The following is a 25,461-nucleotide window of genomic DNA, read 5'->3' on the forward strand; positions in this document are numbered from 1 at the left end:
CTGAAAATGTTCAAAAATTTAAATATGAGAAAAATTTCAGTTTTTCCAAAATTTCCCGTGCTGTTTTGAAATTCCAGAGGTATAGGTTCAGTTTATGGCTTTCATTTTGCTTAGTAATGAAGTGGCATTCAGTGAACTTTTATATATGTGTGTTGAAAAGTACACTTTGGTGTAAGAATATATTTCAATTAACAAGGTTGCAATCTTCTTTACATTTAATAGGAAGTAAGCTCCATTGAACTCGGTAGGATTCACTTCCGACTGAACACGCATAGCATCAGGTTGTTAACACTGTTAGTTTGTGGTTAATGAAGTGCCTAATTCACAGGTATCCTCTCTTTTTTTGACAGGAATCTGCCATGTACTAAGCCTGGAATGAGGAGATGTACTGGTAATTCTTCAGAAAATGTCCAGTTGGTCCATATTTAGGAATTTAAATCATTGAGAATTTCAATTAAAAATAAATAGGACCCTGCTACATATTACACTTAATCCTTTTGTCCTTAATAACCTAGGTCTACACCCAGTAGCCTTTTGTCTTGCTCATCTTCACCAAAGGACCTGAAGCCATCTTCAACTCCTTCAACCAAGCCTTGCCTTCAGTGAAGTCCAAATGCAATGTAGCATGAAGACCTGTATTCTTGGACTATCCTCCAAGAACAGTCCCCCTGTTAAGGTCAGTATAAGGCATTTTACAACCAAGGCTTAAACACAGAGATTATTTTTTTTAAGTCCTATGCCAGTTATAGTGTTGTTGTTGTTTAGTCATGTCCGACTCTTCGTGACCCCATGGACCAGAGCACGCCAGTTATAGTGTTGTTGTTGTTTGTTGTTGTTGTTTAGTCGTTTAGTCGTGTCCGACTCTTCGTGACCCCATGGACCAGAGCACGCCAGGCACTTCTGTCCTCCACTGCCTCCCGCAGTTTGATCAAACTCATGCTGGTAGCTTCAAGCACACCATCCAACCATCTCATCCTCTGTGTCCCCTTCTCCTTGTGCCCTCCATCTTTCCCAACATCAGGGTCTTTTCCAGGGAGTCTTCTCTTCTCATGAGGTGGCCAAAGTATTGGAGCCTCAGCTAGTGTAGTGATGTTTAAATGGTTAGAAGACAATTGAGCATGCACCAAACAGTTCCGCTGTGATCTATTTATAAAGAGAGAAGCAGGTAGTCTACTTTTTTCAGCATTTCCTGACAGAAGAGAAAGATGGTCTACACCTTGTTTTTCTACCACAATGATATCTATTGAAAAGTAGGATACCTGTTGTGTTAGTTCTCACTTGCAGTGAGATGTTCTGTTTAAGAAGAAGAAGGAAGATGCTCAGCCTTTGGCAGCCAGTCGCTCTGCTTTCATAAAGATTTTGTCAGCTATTCTGCACTCTTTCCTAAGCACATTTACATTTATGTGCCTTTGGCTATGTACATCAATCATACATCTCATTTTTGATAGCTGAGATGTTATTTTTTGGGGAGAGGTGGGTAGAACCTTTCCATTCAACTTTCCTAGACATTTGGAGTTTACGTAGAGACTTCTCTGTTGATTATAATTTTCTGATCTCTGTCTGAATCTGGGCTTTCTTGGGTAAGAGGGGAAAAAAGCCTATAAATCAGAAGGAAGAAGTGTGAGAAGTCAGAAGTTTAAAAATGCAGTCATTGGCTGCTCTTCTCTCAGCTCCATCCTTCCGTGACTACTGCAGAGAAACTGGGCTGATGCTAATCTGGGAGGACAGTCACACCTCATGAAAGAATCATCACTGCTAATCAAATCAGAGCGAAAACCCACCACTCTGCATCACTGGAGACATTTCATGTGCTGAATATTTCATGGCATGGGGGCTGTGGCCATAGACAAAACACTCCACACGGCTCCTTGTTGCGTGCAAATATTTACTTAAACACTCCAGTGCGGTCAAACTGGTGTGCAGCAACACCAGCAAGCCTTGAGTGATCCTTATAAATAATAGTAATTGCATGTGACACTATGCTTGCTAGGTCACAGTGGCTTGCTATCAGCAACGCCCCCCCCCCGCTTTGCCAGGGCTCCCCTTGTCTGCATGATTAAGTGGGCAGTATGCCACAGGAAATCTGATGCATACGAGATGACAAATGTCTGTTTTGGCTGCTGAGAATTGAACTCAATCATAGATCTGCAGAAACATCAAAACACAATCAAGGATTGACATCAAACCCGTGAGCCAGGAGATTTCCTCAGGCAAAAAGGGTTGAACTTGAAAGCACAAGAAAAGAGGGCTTTAGTTCTTCTTAAGCTGCTACAGCAATTAATTTCTGCTGAGTTGTTACAAAAATATTCCCTTCTATCTCTCCCTTTTTGGTGGTTCTTTAGATTTGGGTTGTAGCATATGATTAGCAAAAGACGAAAGTACAACGAAGCAAGGAGTTTGCTTCCGATGATATTATATTTATCACTATTAGGTTTTTTAATAAAAGTAATTGTTTTTGAATCCTTTTTGTTTTCTCTCAATTCTTGAACACAACACCCCCGACTTATTCATGCAGGTTTAGTTGAGAAAAGAACTGAAATGACTTTTTGCTCCTTCATGGTCAACAACACATTGACTTGCTTCATATCTGATCTTTCCAGAATCTGGAAGAAAGGTATGAAGCCAGGAGGTCCCAACAATAATTTATCCCATTCTGATTTTGTTCTTTTGACTTATTGTATAGAAAGTATCACCAAGGAGCCATTGTTCCCTGATCTGATCAGGGAACAAAGTGGGTCACTGACAGACTTTCTGGGAGATGATCTATAATGAAATGAAAAAGGTATTTAAATATACCTTCTTGAAGAAACCAGAGGCCTTTCTCCTGGGCATGGTCGGCCAATTGGTGCCAAAGAAGGATAGAACTTTCTTTATGTACGCTACAACAGCAGCAAGAATACTCATTGCAAAATATTGGAAGACACAAGATCTACCCACCCTGGAAGAATGGCAGTTGAAAGTGATAGACTACATGGAACTGGCAGAAGTGACTGGCAGAATCCGAGACCAGGGAGAAGAGTCGGTGGAAGAAGACTGGAAGAAATTTAGAGATTATCTACAGAAACATTGTAAAATTAATGAATGTTAAAATGATGTCGGAATGAAATGAAGCGGTTTTAGCAACAATGTTAAAAAGGAATATGTAAAAAGGGATTGTCAATAGATGAAAATATAAAGTTATAATATGTTAAGATAAAGAATTAAGATAAAAACAAAGAGGGAAAGGATTTGCTGAATTAACTATTCGAAATGGAATACAAAAAAGGGAGGTGTGAGGAGGTCAGGGAAACAAGTAAATGAAAGGCAAGACACGGAAAGATGGATTTATTTTTAATTGTCCTTTTTTTCTTTTCTGTATTTTGTATTTTTTGTTTTCTTTCTTTTATTTTCTTATTACTTCTGTAACTTTTTTTGAAATCTTAATAAATATCATTTGAAAAAAAAAACAAAGTGGGTCACTGACAAAGAAGTGATTCTATAATATGATAAAATGCTGCAATATTTTTTTTCTTTGCAAGACAAGAAGCTCATTAAATGATCCAGTGACTGATTACAATGAATGATAATCTCTCAACAAGTATTGTTACCAGTATTCACAGAAATAATGTGTGTGGCATGACATTTCTAATTGACTTAGATTATTGGCATCCATATTATTATGCTGTCTGATGTATCTAGTATGAAATAAGAAGGAAAAAATAGAGCTGTATTATCCGGTAGGTTGGGTACAACTAAATCCTTGGCTACTGGTCAACATTCCAGTTGAAGTGCAAGTATTGCTTCTCAGAATGAGTATGCAACTAACCTCTATGCTTTGAGTTTGTTCCACGTGAGCTTCATCTTAGCACATTTATAGGTATGAATATGTGTTTCTCTGTTGAATTGCTGACGAATGTGATTTCAACCTCAGAGAAATGGGGAGACAAAAAAATGTGGAACACCTAAGTCCTTTTTTTTTTTTACAGATCCTTAATGTGAAGATGTAATCATGTTTCCCTTTCTCTGTGACAGACAGCTTGATGTGAAACACAGCTGTCTCAAAATGTGCATGCAAACCCTGTTAAAACAGTGCATGAAAGGAATGGGATGTTTGCATGATTATCTGAAGATGCTTTCCATGTGGCATTTTCCCTAATAGGCACCTGTGTATTGTCAACAAGAAAAAAAGAAAGAAAAGAAATGCAGAAATATAACTTGAGAAGGAGCTCCGGTCCTTTGCATCCACTACTTTTTATTGTTTTATTTGTGTGCTTTCCAGCATTATCTTTTAACTAAACAATTTTGGTTAAATTTTAGCTGGTTTTGCACAGCGGGTTCTCCTCCTCCTCCTCTTTATAATGGTGGCAGCAGCGAATTGCTTTGCTTTCTCAACACCTTGTGCATAAGACCTGCTGCATCTCAGCATCAATTCCAACTGCAATAAGCTCTGCTTTTTCTGATGAAAGGTAAAGGCTTATGATACTGGTAATAAGTAGCTCCAACTTCTTACAGCAATTAAAAATTGAACATGCCATTGTCATGAATGCTGAGCAGTTGTGAAAAATCACTGAACAGGATTGTTTTTAAATTGGACTTTATGCTCAGTAATTCTGAAAACATTACATTTTTGTTTTAGAAAAGGCATTATCCTATAAATGAATATACGTTTTTAAAACAACAACAGCAGTAATCATATGCCTTTCTTCGTTCTGTTGCTTCAGAATAGACCAGGTTCTGCCCTCTCCTCACTTATATGTAATATCATTTGATGCAAAGTCTTCAGTCCCATAAAGTATTTCAGATATAACCCAGAGCAAGATTAGTGCTTTTGCAAATAACAGCATCAATGCCAACAGAACCCCCAAGCTATGGACTTCTGTCTTCCAGGCTGGTGCAACTTCCATCGAAAACAGGCTGCCTTTCCATCTCCTGGGCTAGAATTTAGAACACAAAACAAAGGTCTTTTCAGGATTCATAATCAATGCATTGATCCAGCCCACCACCACTTTCAGGTATCTGTCTAACACCTAAGCAGCCTCTTTCATTTCAGATACAACACAGATAGGGGTTAGGTGTCATCTACAAACACCTGAGAATAATCTATCAGTGATTGGCTAAATTATAATGATGATCAACAATAGGGCTGCCTCACTCAGTCTAGTCACCATCTTTCACTTCAGCTTTCAGTCCTGCAGTCTGAAGATGGTTGATACTAGGGAAGGTGGTGTTTTAGATATTTGGGTCCCAAGCTTGTATGCTCATACTAATACCTTGAACTTTATCTCATTGGCAGCTAGTACAGTGCTCTAAGGATCAGTGACACATGGTCCTATCATGCTGCCCCAATTATATATACTTTTAAAACATCATTTTTATTTGATTTTATAAATATGAATTTATAACCATACCAAATGTAATGAGATTACTCTGAATCTCGGGACTTCCCTCCATCCCCTCTATGGGTCCTATTATCAACATTTTCAACTGTGTATTATTTCATAATCTATATTTTATGTCTATCCATATTCTCAGTAGTCTTTGCTATTTCACAAGTGAGATTAAAATCCTGCTAATGTTTTCATCTTCTTACAGTGGTCTCCTAAATAAATTATAAACTGGCTGCCCCAATTATAAACCTAGAACCCACATTCTGCACTAGCTGCAGTCACTAGGCTGTCTTCAAGGGCAATTCCACATATAGCATATTGCAGTAGTTAGGGGGGAAGTCACCACAGCATGGACAACCAAGACCAGGTTATCCACAGTGATTGGACTTGTGCAGCATAGTAGGCAGAAAACTTACCTATTTGCACACCAGGACACAGGTGAAATAAAAAGTCCAAAATAGGTCCACAATCTATAAATGCGGGGGGGGGGGGGTGTTCCTGCTGAGTAAGACCAAATTAAGTATCTTTTTCTATACTTTCCTGAAAAGCTCTAATCTACAACCTTTCCTCACTCGAAAGATATTTCAATGCCTCACTTATATTTAGCTGCCATTTTATACATACTTGCCTAGGAACAGATTCCACTGAACTACACAAAATTCCATCATACAGTGGTACCTCAGGTTACATATGTTTCAGGTTACACATGCTTCAGGTTACAGACTCCTCTAACCCAGAAATATTACCTCGGGTTAAGAACTTTGCTTCAGGATGAGAACAAATCGCGTGGCGGCAGCGGGAAGCCCCATTAGCTAAAGTGGTGCTTCAGGTTAAGAACAGTTTCAGGTTAAGAACAGACCTCCAGAAGGAATTAAGGTCTTAAGCCGAGGTACCACTTTATTCATCCTTCATAACAGGAAAAAATATTTGGTTTATTCTGACCAATGGTCACAGCGGTAAAATTGTAGTTTTCTTGGTAATAAAAAAAGTGAATTAGTATTTTGCTTTAATCTTTATGAAATGCTATTAAAAACAAAATTGAGGCAGATGGAAGATGAAACAGGTAATTCAAACATTCCCCAAGAAAACAGGCCGTCATCTCACAAGACTGCACCGACATTGGTGTGCTCAGGCCTAGTGTTGACTATTTCCTATTTCCGCTGATGAACGGGGTTGATGCATTAAATCTATCTTAGCAAGTGGCAATCAAGTTTAAGACAGTAACGAGGCCAGCTGCATCTCTCATTGACTCTTGAAGGTCAAGCTTTTCTAAATCTGTCGCCGCTTAATAAATAAGGCTGCTGATGTGATGTTGTTAGGTGCTGAGATTTCAACCCCAAGGATCCACCCAACCTTTGCATTGTCGGGAATGGTAGCTTCATTTATTATTTTATTCCAGATGGAGCTTTACAGTTCATGCAGATAGCAGCGTGTGTCAAAGAGGCTACACATTTTGAAAGAGCCGTGACACCTCCCCAATTTCTGTGAAAAACGAAAGTCATAATGCCATATTCAGAGCTGACAGAACATTAAAGCATGGAAGCGAGGGGTCAAAGCACTCAACCCACTTAGGGTAGTACAAGTGAAAGCTGTGGTTCAATTGCTGCCACAGCTGGGAACAGAAAACAATAATGATCAGTTGTACATTTATAAGCCCTTGACATTCCTGTCAAGGTGAAGCCTTTGCAAACAAGGTATTTGCTGTAGACCTGTAAGAAAATGGATATTTGGGTGATATGCAAAATCAATTCACCGATGACTGGTGTAGGACTCCCAGTCAATTTGCTAAAAACAAGGGGAAAGATGCAGCACTGTGTTCAAGACAGCAAAGGAAACAACTAACACTTCTTATGTGTGTTTAGGAACAATCACTCCACGCTGAGGAGCAATGCTTTTTTTCTACTGAATGAAGAGGCAGCCATTCAAATCCCTGGGTTAAAAGCTGGTTAACTTGTTACATCAACACTTGAATGGAAACATTATTGAAATCAGTGGGATTTACTTGTAAATTCATAGCTTTATGATTGAGGGCCAAGTTATCCTAACATGAATATCATTCTGCAGCAATGCAATGTGGGCTTGTGGTGTAGAAGCACCAGACATAATCTAAGGTTTTATAAAACTTAATACATCAGTAGATCTGGAAAATAAGACATAAGCTAGTTAATTCTTACTTTAAGCTTTAAAATAATGCTTTAGCAATGACTCGTTTTAGTACTCCTCTCCTCATTCACTACACCGGTTTGTGCTTTCAGTGAACTGCTTACTTCATCTTTGCCAAAAAGCCAAGCTACTTTTGATAATTTTTCTTTGATTAAATGAACAAACAGCACCATGATTTCTGGAATTCTGTTGAGATAGAAGAAGAAGAAGAAGAAGAAGAAGAAGAAGAAGAAGAAGAAGAAGGGGAGGAGGAGGAGGAGGAGGAGGAGGAGGAGGAGGAGGAGGAGGAGTAGTAGTAGTTCGGATTTGATATCTTGCTTTATCACTACCCTAAGGAATCTCAAAGCGGCTAACAATCTCCTTTCCCTTCCTCCCCCACAACAAACACTCTGTGAGGTGAGTGAGGCTGAGAGACTTCAGAGAAGTGTGACTAGCCCAAGGTCACCCAGCAGCTGCATGTGGAGAAGCCGGGAATCAAACCCAGTTCACCAGATTATGAGTCCGTTGCTCTTAACTACTACACCACACCACACAGAGATTAGTCCTGTTTTGTTGTGAAAAATAAATTGCAGTGGCCAGGGCCAGCCCAGGATGTTTTGTCACTTGAGGCAAAACAAAAAATGTTGCCTGCCAATACTGCGCCCAGTCCCCAAGCAGCACAGCCTGATGCTTGCCAAAGCCATGCCACCCACTGAAGCTGGGTTGCCCACCACCCACTTTTTGAATTTGGCACCCAATGCAACCCCCACATGCAATCAGTTCCCTACTCCTGTACTCATGTATCAAGTCAGCTTGTGGTACTGCCATAATACATTGGCTTTTGTGCTTTTTTTGTGAGAACTTGCATTGAGACAGTGAGAGACTCTTTATAGCACCAGATCTCGGAAAGCTTGTAGCTTGAAACTATCCATATTTCCTTGGAAGTAAATACTTTTATTTTTTAAAAATGGAGCCTGCATAGGATTGCTGCCATATTGTATGAATGAGCAAGAAATTGTTTCACGATTCAGTACAGAAAGCAAGCTTCGTACACACTTATAAATGTGGTAGTAGACTGCATTTACAAAGATGATAAGTAGCCCAGTAAAGACTGAAGTGTTTGATACAGTCATTTTACCTTTCTTTACTCTTCCAGTTTCCAAAAAAATAAGATTGTATATAAAGTGCTATAACCAATAATGGTATACAGCAGGTAGGACATGAAGGAAAAAATGTCATGTATTGTTGTGTGTGCATAGCATTTTTTTCTGGAACAAATTATTCTTTCATGGAATGTATATGTATTGCATAACTCAGGTAAAATGATTTGCCCCATTTCATTATATTTTATTGGCTTAATGTGACAGCTGTGGTTGTACTGATGCTTTTATGTAGATTTATTTCAATATGCATTTTTTACTGTTGTCTCTCCCTGTCTCCATTACTGCTATAGCCTAGTGCTTTTTGCCCAGATTTAATTTTCAGTCTTGTGTGAATACAGGTAGAGGGCCAATGTCAAATTATCCCCCTTTTGTTAAACACATCTCTTGAAAAATATTCATTTGACTTCTCAAATTGCCGTTTATCATTTAAATTACATGGCAAAGAGGGGATTCTTTGTTATGCCTTGGAGGGTTTAATGATGAGACATATCAAAAGTAGTATTGATTCTTTCATCCATGGCTTTCCTGACAGCACTTGTGCTTGCCAAATAAAATCATTCATTTTTCTTTTCTACGTTCATTGTGCAACGTAGTGATACGAAATAGTTTTAGTTGAGTGCTCTTATGGCCTCTCATTGGTTGCACATTTTGCCCTTCAAACAAGTGTTAAGAGTTCTTCTTATTGATTCTCAGACTAAGCATTTTCATTTTTTTGTTTCTATACTTTGACCTGTAACCCTAGCATCCATTAGGATACTGAACCAGCAAGGTGTAGACACATCGACTACAAAGAACAAAATGAAAATGACACTGTCTCCAGCTAGGGATGCATTAATAGACCTGAATTCAAACATAGAAAAGGCAATTTTTTTCCTGCTGGGAAGCAAAGTCCTCAGGAGAGTCATCTCAGACTGAAAAACATGATATGAAAATCAATAAAGGCCCTATTGTGCTAGTGATGTGTCCGGGAAGTGTCATTTTATATCTTAATAGTGGATATCTGAAGGAAGTTAAAGCTACTTTGCTGATAATAATTGGATAAATCCCCTTTCTTCAGTGGTCTACTTTGCTGTTAAATATTAAAGTGAAAAAAAGAACGTGTGCACAGTCCATTTTGAAACCAGATCCAACCCAAATCAATGCATACGATTGCCATTAGATTTGTTCATTAGTACGAAAGCATTTATATTTTGCAGAATTGATTTCCAACTCTACCCTCTGAACAAAGGGCTGTGCAATACAGAAAATAAAATGCCCCGGGTGCACTAAATTTGAAGCACAAATTGGAAGAAATACTTCAAAATTCAGATATTTATTCTGGTCTGGGATCTGACATACGGCACTTGATATTATTTGAAATTTAAACTCGTAGAAAATGCATTCCTAGTCAATGGTGAATTCCATTGCTTTCAGTGAGGCTTACTCTCAAGTATGTGTTTCAGGATTGCAGCCTTGGTTATCTATTTCAGTTAGTTACAATATTTAGGATGCCCCCTTTAAAGAGAAAACAAAAAGTTTCATGCGTTTTGCTTTCTGTTTTGCTTTATGTTTTGTGAAGGAGGTAGACCTTCTGTGAAAGTGGAAACACACTAGAGCAACATTGTTCTACGTGGCTGAATGAAACAGTCTCCTATCCTTAGCCTTGCCGCTGCATTTTGCATGCGATGATGTTCCAGGTTACAGGAGTATCAACTTCACCATATATTGGCAGACCAGTCACTTAAAGCGCAAGCTAATCAATCTCTGACCTATTTTCAATCTATTGCATTGAATCAAGGACATAGAGGCAAAAGGCTGGTCTCTATCAGACTTGCAGAGCTTATGGATCTTATCATTGGTCCTTTAGCGGTCCTTAAAGCTTCTTGGAGGAAGAATTTAAATGTTCAAATAGAGGAATCTGAATGGAAATAACTGTGGCAGCTAAGCCTTATAAATCTGTTTTATCATATGTGAGGGAATGTACCCTTAGAGGTATGCAGAGATGGTATTGTACACTTGTGCAGATGATTCATCTCACATTGCAATCAACACAGGATAACTGGTGGTGCTGTGGGCTTCGAGGGACATTCCTTCTTTGTGGTGGAAATGCCCTTGGGTTTCATTATTCTGGTCTCAAATATATCAAGAAATATGGTACCCCTTTATAAAATGAACACTCTGAAGACTAGCACCCACCAACTTCTTAAACAGGTTTATGGTAAAATCTGGCACAACCTTCTGTTTGGAGGAGAGTAGGCCAGAACTGGAGGAAACTTAACGTTCTGTTCATATTTTGTTGAAAATCAAATGAAAATCTTTCATAAAAAGAAATATATTTTAAAAAGTGCCTTTCAGGCCTTTTCGCAACATGATAATATGAAAACTTGTTGCCCTAAAGAACTTTTAATATGCTCCTAGGCTTTTAATAGCACAGCAATGAAAACCTTGAAAAAACTATATTTGTCTTTGTGGTATAAGAACTTATGGATTTTAGCTATTGAGGAAAAACTAACACATTAATTGCATGTCTGCAAAAGCATGGAGGACTCAGAATGCTTTTATTTCATTGGGTGGGATTTTTTCTTCTTCTTATGCTTTGGACTTAAATGCTTAATATTCACTGTCCATGCCAGCTTGGGAAATATGGATGTGTTGATTCCTATTGGTGTGTTATCATTTCATCCTCTTACTATTTTTTTTTCGCTTGCTTGCTTGCTTGCTTTGTATATGTTATGCTACTGCACCTTTGGGTTGTTAGTAATGGTCGTTATGTTAAAATAAAGCAGGGTGGGGGGGACTTTTAAAGAAGACGTTTCCAGGTACTTTTTAAGGGCAATCCCAGCTGTCTAATCTATATATGTTAAACTCTTCTGAGTGCATTTGATTTATCTTATGTGCCAGGGCATGTTGTGTGAATGAGAGAAGGCTATTACTTTCTTCCATTGGCAACACAAATAAAATTCCTGTTTTGTTTCCTGGTGGAAGCAGCTATATCTCCATACAAGGTAGACAAGGTGATATTTTCTTAAAAACAACAGCCAACCCCCACCCCATACTGATACAGGATTTAAAAGATCTGGCAGAGAAAAAAGAGAGATAAATAGCTGTAATATAACACCCTTTAGTATAATATCCCTCTTGGCTTTTTTTGTAGAGACAGATAATTTTTCTTCATGAGAACTTTCATGCACATTTTGTTTATGTATTCACTGCATTTTTCTGCAGATTTTCCTCACATGGGTTCTTTGCTTTGTCAGTTTAAAATGGAAAGGTTACCATTGTATTGCAGGACACCTACATTCCTGATTAACTCTTCTGCACATCTCATCTCTGAGATTCATGGGAACAATGTGCACTTAGTTAACATCTCCTATTCACATTCAAGACCAGTAATTTAATGAATGTTTTTGACACCCTCATTAATCTGAATAATGCATTTTATTAAAATTAGATTCTAAATTCAGAGCTATCCTTGTAACAGTAGCTCTTTCTTTGTCACTTCACCTTGTTCTCTGGAGAGAAATGGTAGATGCAGCTTTATATCCACTTACCAAAAGGGTCTTCTGTGTGGAAACGGTAACAACTGACTTTTTGAACTCCCAGCTCCGCGATTCTATGATTCTATGATTCATTTTAAAACCGATCAGACAGATCACATTTTCTAAAAGTAGAACTTTGTGACATTGTAGTTAGAATTTTAAATGCAGGAAATACAATTTTGGGAAGCAAATATATGGCCGACTGTTGTATTCCTACATCTAAGAGGCAATTTGCAAACAGAAACCACTACCATGACTTATTATCTTGTTATAATAGAATCATAGAATTGTAGAGATGGAACCCAAGGGTCATCTAATCCAACCCCCTGCAATGCTGGAATCTCCACAAAAGCATCCATGTGGTAATTTTTTTAAAAAAATAATCACTTGTGGTAATGTCTTTTAAATTTCAAATAAAGTTTCCAAGAACTAATGAAACAAAATGAACCATAGGTAGTATTCCCCCTACTTTTCATTATTTTAAAAAAGATACCATTCAGGGCAAAGCTCTCCCAAGGTGGATTACAAATAAAAATAATAAAACAACAACAAATTTTACTGAATGCAAGTTTACCAGTTTTGCATTACATGTACACATACCTTATTGGCAGGTGGAGAAGGAATAATTCTAGTTATAGAATTGTCATCTTTTAATAACCCATGCATCTTTATATGTAGTGTATGCATTTGTATTTACATATGAATTTGTTGTTGGAAATTATATATAATTCAGTTGTAAGAAATAAATAAGGCTCTCAAAAGCTACTAGCCACAGGTGGCACTGTGGTCTAAACCACTGAGCCTCTTGGGCTTGCTGATCAGAAGGTCGGCGGTTCTAATCTGCTGTTGTTCTGTCCCAGCCCCTGCCAACCTAGCAGTTTGAAAGCATGCCAGTGCAAGTATATATATAGGTACCGCTGTGGCGGGAATGCAAACAGCATTTCCGTGCAGTCTGATTTCCGTCACGGTGTCCTGTTGTGCCAGAAGCGGTTTAATCATGCCAGCCACATGACCTGGAAATCTGTCTGTGGACAAACGCCAGCTCCTTTGGCCTGAAAGCGAGATGAGTGCCGCAACCCCATAGTTGCCTTTGTCTGGACTTCACCGTCCAGGGGTCCTTTACTTTTTACTAGCCATAATGGTTATGTAATGCCTCCACTGTGGGAGGCAGTATACTTCTGAATACCAGTTGCTGGGAATCACAAGTTGGGTGGGGACGAGTTACTATAGAACTCAGGTCCTGCTTGCAGACGTCCTATAAGCGTTTAGTTGGCCACTGGGAAAAGAAGATACTCAACTAGATGTACTTTTCGTATGATCCAGCCGAGCTCTTCTTTATGCTCTTATGAGTGTTGCTATAATATCAAATATGAAGATACCCCAATATGAAACAAAAATTAGATTTAAATAAATAAATAGCATACTTTGCCTGCCAAAGAATATTATAATATTAGCTCCCTCCAAAAAAAGGAAATGTAGTGGGAAATCATAGTAGAGAGATCCAAGTTAATTTTAGATGTGTGGGATGAGTGATGCATCTATTTGAAGATGAGGAAATGGCACCGATCATTTCTAAAGTTCAAAATTCAAAATGTTGTATTGTTTTTGTTTTACGATGGGGGATTGCCATATTGGTTAAGCTTTGTCTTACTTTAAAGGGATGGACCAAGAGCAGGGAGGAAGGTGGTTTAAGAAGGAAAGCAAGAAGTCAGATATCCTCTGACAAGGAACCTCAGAAACCTGGAGCCAGCCCTGATCATATTACATGATATAACAAGTTCCCATCTCAGCCAGCTGGGATTTACCAATATATCTATATCTATATCATCTATATCTATATCTATATCTGTTATTGTTAAGTAGCAATGAGATAATAGCATCATTTTTCATAAAGTCAGGTGCAATAATTAGCCTGGAAGAAGGTTCTTTTGTGAATTAGTTGCAGTCTCAATTTTTTTTGCTGATGTCCTTTCACAAAATTAGTCTCCCACAGAAGTTCCATTAAATTGTACATGTCAGGAAATATAATGAAGCTAAATAATGCTTACTATAAGAAACAGGAAACGACGTATATAATTCTTAGTTGTTTCAAATAAATATTCTAACTAGAACTTTAAATAACATGACGTCTCTTTGTATGTCTCAGCTACTTCAACACCCTCAACTGTACCATAGTTTGACGCAAACAGACATTACATTAGTTTTAACATCTGTCTTAGTAAATTTACTGCATGTGGAAGGTTTGTACAAGATAATAGATTGGTCTTAATAGCTGTAGAATTTACACTATGGTGCCTTTATAGCCAGCTGCTTGCTTTTATTCATTCTTGAAACAACTGTGCAGCACGCATGACACATTGATAACCTAAAAAGCAAAAGCAAGGATGTTGGACTACAAGCAAAAAAAATCAAAAGTCGATATTCGATCAATACCTTTATTAGGTAAACCAAGATGCCACTTGTGGAAGTTTTCAAGTTCTCCAGAATTCTTCATTAGGCTGGATAGCAAAAAAACAAACAAAACATATATATTGTTATAGACAGACATAGAGGGCATACAGTGTCCACAAAATTCATTTTGCATTTGTAGCATTTAGAAGCAGCTCTGTCTGTTTTGGATTTGATCTGTACCATTCTGATTCATTGCATAATTTGAATCTAAAGGGGATCCGCTAAATCGAAAGCTTTATTTTAAGCAACCCCACTACACTGACTATAACAGGAACTATAACTTTTTCTTTCCCTTTTTACACAAGTGGATGAGATTCTTGGGCAAAGGAGTGCATTAAGCCAGGCAAATTTTAAACAGAGACACATACGCTCTCTAGCTTTTTTCATTTCCTGTCAGAATTAGATGTGAACTGCAAGCATGTTAACTCCTTCTGAGGAGATGAAGCCTGCCAAATTTCAGAAACATAAGAGCAGCATCCTTTTGCACAGGCAGACATTGCAATTTTGGAATGGGAAAATAGAAATCATGTTCCCTGACCTAGTTTTGTAGGGGTGCGGGGTGCGAATCAGTTAAAAAATCTGGGACACAAGGGAGATGTCCCTGGGTAAGAAATCTGCCAAAGCTGAGACAAGTTGATTGAGGAGCATGTTCAGTAATTTTACATTTGCTATGAAAAAACTTGCCCCCTCCATTTGTGGAAGTACACACCATGAATGAGAGAGAGAGAGATGATTTTTATGGAGGATAAAGCAATCTATGGCTACTATTCATGAGGCCTATGCCCTTTCTCCATGGTTAGAGGTAATAGTGCTTCTGAATACCAGTTGCTGAAAACCTGCGGGAGCTGTTACATTCTTGTCCCACTTGCAGGTTTCAAACAGGCATCTGGTTGGCCTCTTCCAGTATTCTTATGGTAAGAAATCAATTAATCAATCAAACAAACAAACAAAGCATGTACAGTTGTAATGGTTATAGGGGTTGCTCGTGCGTAAGTTGCCGCCACTCCTGGCTAGGTTGCCTGGTTAAACCTTTTCTGTCTGGACAGCCCTTCACTTCTTGGCTGTTTCAGTCGCTAGCAGAATCTGTCAGTGGGCGTTTCTTGAAGATCTTTGACGCCAAGTCTATGCCTACTTTCCCTGCGCGGAAGTCTTCTGCGCAGGGTGGGTGTGGGTAGCGGAGGACCCGTGCTCTCCCCGCTGGTCTCCGGCGAGGAGTCCTGGAGCCCCCTCGCCGATTCCCCCATCTGCCCCCCTTTATCCCTGGTGTTACGTTGATTTCCTTCCCCAGCCGATGAGTTGCCTCTCTCCCTGCTGGGCCCCTCTCCAGCATCGCTTTGGAGCCTTGCCTCCGCCTCTCGCTCCGATGTCAGTTCCCTCACAACAGTGGTACCTTGGTTCTCAAACTTAATCCGTTTTGTAGTTTTAAAAATTATTTATTTATTTATTTATTTGCAATGTAACAAGCTTTATTAATAGTCTTACAATACATGACATATATATAGTACATCTCGTAGAGTAAATTGAGATTTCAGTCATATACATGCACATACACACACAAAAAATATATACTTGTCTTTTCTTACATAGTTACAAACCTTAAGCTTCAGCTGTGTTTATGCTACTTTTTATGCGGTTATTAACAAAGATTATTAACAAAAAATATCATAAAAACTTTGGACTTCCTGTCAATTCCCATTGTATGCTTTTATTCTAATAGTGAATGTACCTATCATTATTAATCTATTCCTTATATATTCTCTAATACATTCTTACAACAATTTGTACCGTTAATCATACTTCTCCTAAATTTCTTTATCCAAGATCATTCAAATGCTGCCATAGACGAAAAACCACTGGTATATTTTTGTACATATCTCTTGTATTTATCTCATTTTTGTGCAAATTCTTGTCTTGAACTGCCCCTTAGGGTGTTGGTCAATTGTGCCATTTTCACATATTCTTGTAACTTATTCTGCCAATCCATTATAGCCGGAACATTTTCCCCTTTCCAGTTCTTTGCTACTAGTGTTCAGGCCGCCACCGTAGTGTATAGAAATATTTCACTTAATCCATTCTGGAAGCCTGTTCCAAAACCAAGGTGCGCTCTCCCATAGAAAGTAATGAAAAATGGATTAATCCGTTCCAGACTTTTAAAAACAACCTCTAAAACAGCAATTTAACATGAATTTTACTATTTAACGAGACCATTGATCCATAAAATGAAAGCAATAAACAATGTACGTACTGCAGTCACACAATCAATCAATCAATCAACCAACCAGTAGCTGAACTAGGTCCCACACAGTCACAAAAACAAAACAAAAAAGCCGCAAAAACAAAAATGCAAAATAAATAGCAAAAACAGTCAGACCTCAGCGTAACACTCAAAATGGAAGTGTGGCACTTAAAATGGAGCATGTTCGGCTTCCGAAAAAAGTTTGCAAACCGGAACACTTCCGGGTTTGCAGTGTTTGGGTTCCAAGTTGTTTGAGTACCAAGGCGTTTGAGAACCAAGGTACCACTGTAGTTAAAACAGCACCTTCAAAGCAAATCAGAGGAACAGCAGCATGCTTGGGAATCTGCATCATTTACAAAAACCAAACCAAACCAAAAAAATGTTTAGGTAAATGTTTTAGGGATTAAAAAAAACCCTCTGAAGAAGGGGACAAAACCCAGTGCAGACCAATGAAGAATTAACATTCTCAGTGGTGATGGAATACCAAGGCAGGTCAGAGGAAGAAAACTGGGAGAAGAAGGTAAGGAATGAAACTGAACGGCTGGAATTCTGAACCATAGTGCTCCATACTGCACCATTTTGTGGCAGGTTCACTTGGAAACTTTAAAAACAACAACATAAACATTAGATTTCTCAGGGTTCTGATAAGTGCTCGCAGTAAGCTCAACATTACTTCAGCAGCTCAATGCAAAATAAAAGCTTCAGTAACTTTCCTCCTCATTTAAAAGCCATTATATAGTTGAATTGAACAGCAAGCTTTCTTCGGCAGCTGTCAATAAGAAATTTGTTGGGTTCTTCTTCTACTACTTATTTTACGTACATTGATTTATTCTTGGTGTTTTCTCCCCATTGATAAGACCTTCAGACTTTATGTGACAATAGATAAAACTCTCAATGCCGGCAATGCATTTTATAAATGTAAATTAGTGACTCTAAATGCACAATATGAATGTGTTAGAAATTGTTATATTTCTGTAGGAAAAATCCACTTATGCGAAATTAAATGTAATGGCTTCGTTGCAGATCGCATTCAAAGGCAAAAGACAGAAGAGATGTCATGGCAAAATCAAACATGGAAGGTCAGCAGGGTTTCCAGCTGTTATCAGCTGTGGTTGACTACATTTTACATTGTAGAGTTATTCAGCTGGTAAAGGTGAGGCATAAAATTCCCACAACCAGCATCATTGGGAGGAAATGTTGACTTTAGGATAATAATATTTAATTCTTTTCTTTAAGATCCATATCACTTTTAGGTGAACCTCACAAACCTGTTTATATAGACATATTGTAATGAACTACTACTACTAATAATAATAATAATAACAACAACAATAATTTCATTATTTATACCCTGCCTATCAGGCTGGGTTTCCCCAGCCACTCTGGGCGACTTACAAAATAAAACATGGAATGTTAAAAATACAGGGCTGCCTTCAGATGTCTTCTAAAACTTCTGTTATTCTTTATCTCCTCCACAGAGCGGGCACCACTACAGTGGTACCTCAGGTTACATACACTTCAGGTTACATACGCTTCAGGTTACAGACTCCGCTAACCCAGAAATAGTACCTCGGGTTAAGAACTTTGCTTCAGGATGAGAACAGGAATCGTGCTCCGGTGGCACGGCAGCAGCAGAAGGCCCCATTAGCTAAAGTGGTGCTTCAGGTTAAGAACAGTTTCAGGTTAAGAATGGACCTCCGGAACAATTTAAGTACTTAACCTGAGGTACCAATGTAATGAGAAGGCCCTTTACCTGGTTCCCTGTGGCTTCATTTCTCTCAGTGAGGGAACCAGCAGAAGACCCCTGGAGGAGGACCTCAGTGTCTGGGCTGAGTGATGGGAGTAGAGACACTTCTTCAGGTATAGATTAGTCAGCGATATGTTTCCCAGCCTTTATACAGCCGTGGCAATACAAAAGAAGCAGCAGAAGCAGTATTGTAGCAAACGACACACATACACAGTACAGAAGATCAATTATTTTGTTGTGTTAAAATAGGATTATGAAAAGTTAAAGGCATCTAAATCAACACATTCTAAAGAAATAAAGCACTCCAGAAATATTCATAAGAATGTGGTTTTCTGTTTCGAATATGCACTGGCATTGCAATTTGGGCAAACGTGTTTTAACATCCAATTATTGCAGGGATAAAAGGAAATCTAACAAAAGGAAGCTACATACACAAAGCAACACCTTTTGATCCACTATGAAGAAGCATTTAGTTTTAGTCAGGGAACAACTTTCATGCACTTTCATTGAAGACAAAGCAATGGGGTCATTGTAAAAGCATTTTTCTGGGTTGGAAGTAAATGCCACAATATGGTTAAAAAGGGCAGTTCTCTGATGGACAAAATAGATTTAGCTCACTCTCTGAAGGATTGTTACATAAAGCACGGAGCTCCTATTTCTTGTCAGAGGGTGGTTTTTACAAGGTTCTATAAACCAGCTTGGTCTTTTCAACATCTTTTTGGAAACAGTTGCTCTCACCTTTTGATCGTTTCATTAAGCTGTTGGTGTTATGGAATCATAGCATTGTAGCAAACTGAAAGGCCAATCTGTGACCATTTCTTCCAAAGACTCCCCATCTATCTATCAATCAACGCAGATAGGAAAGGGATATCTTAAAATACTGACAAATAAACTTAAACACCAGTTAAATGGTTTGGAGAAGAATAAAACAAATTGCTCATAAGGTTGTGCCTGAAACTGAAGCCAAATTGAAGCAGTCTCACATTCATAGAAGAGCTATTGAATTTATTTCAAGAAAAATGGTTATCTATTTTTTTTTCATAATAAATTTTTTTATTCAAGATTTTTATAACAACACAAACATATAACACATACATAAACAAACAAAGAACAAAAACAAAACATAAAACATGTACCATTTCATATCTTAATTTCTTATACCTTTCTTCCCCGACTTCCTCATGCCTCCCTTTCCTGTATTCCAAATTCTTATCGATTACTCAGCAAATCTTCCCTTATTTTAAATTAAATTTAAACTAATCTTCCTTATTTTCCTTGTCTTAACCATTGCTAATAGTAACCATTTACTTTCCAGTCCAACATCATTCTAACTTTCGTTAATTTTGTAATATTTCTTTAAATAGTCCTTGAACTTTTTCCATTCTTCTTGCGCTGCTTCTCTTCCCTGGTTTCGGATTCTGCTCGTCATTTCTGCCAGGCCCATGTAGTCTATCACCTTCATCTGCCATTCTTCCAGTGTGGGTAGTTCTTGTGTCTTCCAGTACTTCGCAATAAGTATTCTAGCTGCTGTTGTAGCGTACAAAAAGAAAGTTATATCCATCTTTAACACCCCCTGTCCGACAATACCCAAGAGAAAGGCCTCTGGTTTCTTAGGGAAAGTATATTTAAATACCTTTTTAAGTTCATTATAGATCATTTCCCAGAATGCCTTAATCTTCGGGCACGTCCACCAGAGGTGAAAGAATGTACCCTCCTTTTCTTTACATTTCCAACATTTATTATCAGGCAAATGGTAAATCTTTGCAAGCTTGACTGGGGTTATGTACCACCTATATATCATTTTCATAATGTTTTCTCTTAAAGCATTACATGCCGTAAATCTCATCCCGGTGGTCCACAACTTTTCCCAATCAGCAAACAAAATATTATGACCAATGTCCTGAGCCCATTTAATCATAGCTGATTTAACCGTTTCATCTTGTGTATTCCATTTCAGCAGCAAATTGTACATTTTTGACAAATTCTTAGTACTGGGTTCTAACAATTCTGTCTCCAATTTTGATTTTTCCACCTGGAAGCCAATTTTACTGTCCAATTTAAACACTTCATTTATTTGATGATAGTGCAGCCAATCTCTCACCTTCCCTTTTAATTTCTCAAAACTCTGCAATCTCAATTTGTCCCCTCCCTTTTCCAAAATTTCCCAGTATCTTGGCCACTTCGACTCCATGTTTAACTTTTTAACTGCCTTAGCTTCCATTGGCGACAACCACCTTGGAGTTTTATTTTCCAGCAAATCTTTATATCTGATCCAAACATTTAATAGTGCTTTTCTGACTATATGGTTTTTGAAACTTTTGTGTGCTTTAACCTTGTCATACCACAAATATGCATGCCACCCAAAAATGTTATTAAAACCTTCCAAATCCAAAATGTCTGTATTTTCAAGAAGCAGCCATTCTTTCAGCCAGCAGAAAGCTGCCGCTTCATAGTATAGTTTAAAGTCTGGCAGGGCAAACCCCCCTCTTTCCTTTGAATCCGTTAATATCTTAAATTTAATTCTGGGCTTCTTGCCCTGCCAGACAAATTTAGAGATATCCTTTTGCCACTTCTTGAAACAGTCCATTTTATCCATTATTTGCAATGCTTGGAACAAAAACAACATTCTTGGCAATACATTCATTTTTATAACTGCAATTCGACCTAACAAGGAAAGCTTTAAGTTTGACCAAATCTCCAAATCTTTTTTCACTTCAGTCCAAGTTTTTTCATAATTATCTTTAAATAAATTCACATTCTTAGCTGTCATGTTTATACCCAAATATTTCACTTTTTTAACCACATTCAACCCTGTCTCATTCTGAAACCTTTGAAAAATGGTTATCTAAAGCATTGCTTGCTCCCACATGGCCCTGTCTAATTTTTGAGATAATAATAATAAGAGAACCTGGATCAGGTTCTCAACACTAGATGGGTATTGACTAGAGCCAGGCCCTTTTTGGCAGTGGACCCTGGCTCTGCAAAAATCTTCCCAGGACCACTGTCTTAGGTAACATCCCTTGTTAAATTTGAGGCACTGGGTAAAAACTTTCATATTTATCAAAGCACTCTCTTTCTCTGTGTGTGTCTGTATCTATCTATATCTATCTATCTATCTATCATCTATCTATATCTATCTATCTATCATCTATCTATATCTATCTATCTATCACCTATCACCTATCATCTATCATCTATCTATCTATCTATCTATCTATCTATCTATCTATCATCTATCAAGGGACATGGGTGGCACTGTGGTCTAAACCACAGAGCCTAGGGCTTACCAATCAGAAGGTCGGCGGTTCAAATCCCCACGATGGAGTGAGCTCCCTTTGCTCGGTCCCTGCTTCTGCCAACCTAGCAATTCGAAAGCACGTCAAAGTGCAAGTAGATAAATAGGTACCGCTCCAGCAAGAAGGTAAACAACGTTTCCATGCACTGCTCTGGTTTGCCAGAAGCGGCTTAGTCATGCTGGCCACATGACCCGGAAGCTGTACGCCGGCTCCCTCTGCCAATAAAGCGAGATGAGCGCCGCAACCCCAGAGTCGTCCACGACTGGACCTAATGGTCAGGCGTCCCTTTACCTTTACCTTATATCTATCATCTATCTATCTATCCTGCTTTATTTTTAGAGTCTGGTTTTCTTTATAGTGTTCTTATATTTATTGTATTGATATGAATTGCATTGTTTTTATTCATTGTGCTGTACTTCTAACTGTCTTGGGAATAATAACTGAATATAAGCATTCATAATAACTAAATCAATAAAGTCAAAGCAGTACGTCTTTTCGAAGCAAACTTCTGAAAAGTTATTTTACATAGTTGTCATTTCACCTATGACAGAACAATTCCAGAAATATCTGGGATAAGTCCCCAACCCGGTCTTATGTTAGTTTAAAGGTATTTGTACCTTTAAATCCCCCCCCCCGGTGAACCAGTAAACCATTTGTGGTGTTGTTGTTGTTTCTGCTGTTATACACATTTATAATTACACCAAAGTAGCCTAGATGCATCATATACTTCATAATACATTTTTGAAGGAATAGTTCCTGTACAAATTTCAGGTGTCAAAGCCACAGCTATTTATTTTTCGCCTGAATAAATGATTCTCATGCTTGTTCTTTTGAAACGGTCCCATCACCAATTATAATAGATAAAATCTGAATATTCTTGTCAGACTATAAACTTCAAAGCAAACAGAACAGCAGACTGTGACAAAGAATGTAATCAGCAGAAATCCCTCATAGGTGTGCTTTGTACTACCGTGTATTTGTGTGGTGTGTGGAATTAAAGCTGTGGCAGGATGTTACTCCAAAAGTTTGCAAAATATGTCATTGTTTATTGGAGTTATTTTAATTTGATGAGCTGCATGCCATCGGCGTTAGTCAGCAGCAGCAACTATTGCAACAGTGAGGCATTAACTCTGCTCTGTGCTGCTCCTGATGAATGTCAACCAAAAGGGAGAGCTCCTTACCAGGTAGATGTCTTGAGACAGCAATACAGGGAACGGGTAGCTGGGATGACACTGTTCAGAAATATGGCTTCTGATTGGTCAGCAGATCTTGACAGGAGCCACTGACGTCTTTGGCTTGTGTCTGTACTGACTACTGTATTCACATTGGCTGACACAACCACACATTGCCTCCATCACTGGCCCACACCACCTACTGACAGGGAAACTGGGACTGCTTAATCTCATAAAATCATAGAGTTGTAGAGTTGGAAAGAACCTCCAAGGGCAGAGGTGGAGCTAGCTGTTCCGGCATCTGGAGCGGCACACATGCTGTGCACCTGGGGGTGGGGCTGGTCGCCCATGGGGGTGCCGTCCCCTCAGGGATAACACCCAGGGTGGGCCACACCCTTGCACCCCCTTCCTCCACCAGTGCCCAAGGGTCATCTAGTCAACCCTCCGGCAAGGCAGGAATTGTTACTAAAGCATCCCTGACAGGTGGCCATCCAACCTCCAGTGAAGGAGAGTTCCTCACCTTATGAGGGAGCCCATTCCACTGTTGAACAGCTCTTCCTTCAGCAATGTCTAGGCAATACGATGACCATGTACATACGCAATAGACAATCTTTATAGAATTTCTTCAAACCATAACAAGTACAAAATGAAATATTTAGTCTCAAAGTCTCCGAAAATCTTTAGTTTATGAAGCAATTCTGTATCCTCCCACCATGCTGACGAAGAATTCTACAAAACAGCAGTCAATATCCGGAATCACTGTTCAGTGTTGGACATCATATTTGCCGAATACTCAAAGCTTTACAGCTTGTCTTTCATCGTACAAAGTCTGGTACCTTGCTTCATTAAAGATTTTCAGAGACTTTGAGACTAAAGATTTCATTTTGTACGTGTTATGGTTTGAAGGAATTCTATAAAGATTGTCTATTGCGTATGTACATGGTCATCGTGTTGCCTAGACATTGCTGACGTTCTCTTTGCAACACAGGGGTTTGTTTGGCTACAAACAGCTCTTATAGTCAGAAAGTTCTTCCAAAGGTTCTCAATTGGTGCTCGGCGGCAGAGTGTTACTACCTGCACCATTGTGTTAGGTGCCACTGATGATGTTATCAAAATAAACTTTTGATGGAATGGGGGTGGAGATAAGTGATCTGTCTTTTTATTCCTGTACTAGAGTGGTGCTGTCTTGATTGTGTGTTTAAAAAGAAAGATGGGGAAGAGTTTGTTATTGTTGTTATTGGTTTCTATTGATTTATTGGTTTGTTTGTTGCTTGTATAGGATATTTTGTTTATTAATGTTTCGTGTTTCTTTGTGTTTTGATATATGTTGTAAGCCTCCCAAAATCGCTGGGGAAACCCAGCCAGAAGGATGAGATATAAATTTAAAAATAATTATAATTATAATAATTATATGAATACAGGGTTTAAGTGTTATGATTTGGTGATATAAATTACAACATTCAGAATGGGCAATACTTATTTTTAAACTAAGTTTCTGTCTTACGCAAATGAGAAGAAAACTTAAAGTGGCTGAAATGGAATTATTTAATTTAGCCACTTTATGAGCTTGCTTGTAATTCATTTAACCACTTATAATTTATTCATTATAATCCATTTACTCAATATAATTCATTTACCCAATAATACAATTCATTTACCAGTTTTATTCATGTGCTCAGTATAATTAAGTCTTTTGAAATGAATATATTTGTAAAGATTCATTGGGTATCTTTACGGAAAACATTAAAATGTCTCAGTTAAGTCAAAAGAAAAATAGGGACTATTGTCTTATAGATTAGCTTTTCATAATAACTTCTATCATTTCCCCCCTCAAGATACCTTCAGAATTGATACTAATATTGGCTTGTAGTTTTCTAGTACAAGTGTTCAATTGAAATGGCAGGTTGTTTTATTTTACAACATGCTAATGGGTAACAATGTGGGGAAAATATGGGGCAAAATTCAACACAGAAAGCCTATAGATCACTGACCATTGGAAACTGAACACTTTAGTTACTAATACTGTATACCCCAATTCAGTCATTAAAAAAACTCTTAGGCACACATATTTGCAGAAGAAAAGCAGGATTGAGAAACCTCAAGCCCAGGTAAAGATGTGTTAAAGGTAAAGGTAAAGATGTTACTGGGCAAAACGGGATCTTACTGATTGGTGGCACCTGCAAAAGTCACATGTATGGCATTTTTCAAGCCCTGGCAATCAGCTGATCCCCAGGACTTGATTTGTGCTGTTCTTCCCACCTATCAACCATGTTAAGTGGGCTGAGTTGGGTCCAGTTTCTCACCCCCTGGCTAAAGCTTTCTCATACACTCAACCACTTCAGAAGGTACTGCTTCAGTTAAATACAGTCA

At 38.3% G+C, this 25,461-nt stretch overlaps 1 long non-coding RNA gene across 1 annotated transcript; it reads left to right on the forward strand.

The window, feature by feature from the left end:
- The first annotated feature begins 265 nt into the window (after positions 1–265).
- Positions 266–4,605, forward strand: LOC310761642. Its single transcript, XR_014547621.1, has 3 exons — positions 266–676; positions 2,516–2,614; positions 3,966–4,605. It is a non-coding gene; the product is annotated as an uncharacterized lncRNA (long non-coding RNA).
- Positions 4,606–25,461: the final 20,856 nt, after the last annotated feature.

Source organism: Podarcis filfolensis (genome assembly GCF_964270895.1).
Source record: "Podarcis filfolensis genome assembly, chromosome: 4".
NCBI classification, from domain to species: domain Eukaryota; kingdom Metazoa; phylum Chordata; class Lepidosauria; order Squamata; family Lacertidae; genus Podarcis; species Podarcis filfolensis.